Raw genomic sequence first — 1,480 nt, forward strand, 5'->3', positions numbered from 1 at the left:
TGGCATCACACATTAGTTCAAATGATAATGTCCAGTCTGGTGCAGAAATGACTGGTGCTGTAACCAGCTTAGCTTTCAGAGTCTTAAACGCCTGCAGACACTCTGTGTCAAAGACAAATGGCGTGTCAGCAGCTAGCAGATTGCTCAGAGGTTTTGCAATTTTTGAAAAATCCTTTATAAATCTCCTATAGAATTCTGCATGCCTCAGAAAGCTTCTGATTGCCTTACCATTGGCAGGTGGTGGTAATTTTTCAATTACCTCTACCTTAGCTTGATCCACATCTATTCCCTTGTTCGGAATTTTGTGCCCAAGGATAATTCTTTCAGTCACCATAAAGTGACATTTTTCCCAGTTTAAAACCAGGTTAGTCTCTTGGCATCTTTTCAGAACAAGTGCTAGATGGTCAAGACAGGAGCTGAATGAGTCTCCAAATACTGAGAAGTCATCCATGAAGACTTCCAGAAATTTTTCTACCATATCAGAGAAGATAGAGAGCATGCACCTCTGAAAGGTTGCAGGTGCATTGTACAGACCAAATGGCATCCTTCTGTAGGCAAACACTCCAGATGGACATGTGAATGCTGTTTTCTCTTGGTCCTGAGGATCTATTGCAATTTGGTTGTAACCTGAATAGTCATCCAAAAAGTAGTAGTATTTATGGCCTGCTAGTCTTTCTAGCATCTGGTCTATGAATGGTAAAGGAAAATGATCATTCCTGGTGGCTGTGTTGAGCCTTCTGTAGTCAACACACATACGCCACCCTGTAACTGTCCTTGTAGGAACCAGTTCATTCTTTTCATTATGAACCACTGTCATGCCTCCCTTCTTGGGGACAACTTGAACAGGGCTCACCCAGGGGCTATCAGAAATAGGATAAATAATCCCAGCCTCTAGTAACTTAGTGACCTCTTTTTGCACCACCTCCTTCATGGCTGGATTCAGCCACCTCTGTGGTTGAACCACTGGCTTAGCATCATCCTCCAATAGGATCTTGTGCATGCATCTGGCTGGGCTAATGCCCTTAAGATCACTTATGGACCACCCAAGAGCTGTCTTGTGTGTCCTTAGCACCTGAATTAGTGCTTTCTCTTCCTGTGGCTCTAAAGCAAAGCTTATGATTACCGAAAAAGTGTCATCTTCTCCCTGAAATACATATTTCAGGGATGGTGGTAGTGATTTGAGCTCGGGTTTAGAAGGCTTCTCCTCTTCCTGAGGAGTTTTCAGAGGTTCTTTTGTTTTCTCTGATTCCTCCAGATCAGGCTGAATATCTTTAAAAATGTCTTCTAGCTCTGATTCGAGACTCTCAGTCATATTGACTTTTTCCACCAGGGACTCAATAATATCAGTGCTCATGTAGTCTTTTGATGTGTCTGGATGCTGCATAGCTTTGACAGCATTCAACTTAAACTCATCCTCATTGACTCTCAGGGTTATCTCCCCTTTTTGGACGTTAATGAGGGTTCATCCAGTTGCAAGGAA

Source organism: Arachis hypogaea, chromosome 16, assembly GCF_003086295.3.
Source record: "Arachis hypogaea cultivar Tifrunner chromosome 16, arahy.Tifrunner.gnm2.J5K5, whole genome shotgun sequence".
In the NCBI taxonomy this organism is placed as follows: Eukaryota; Viridiplantae; Streptophyta; class Magnoliopsida; order Fabales; family Fabaceae; genus Arachis; species Arachis hypogaea.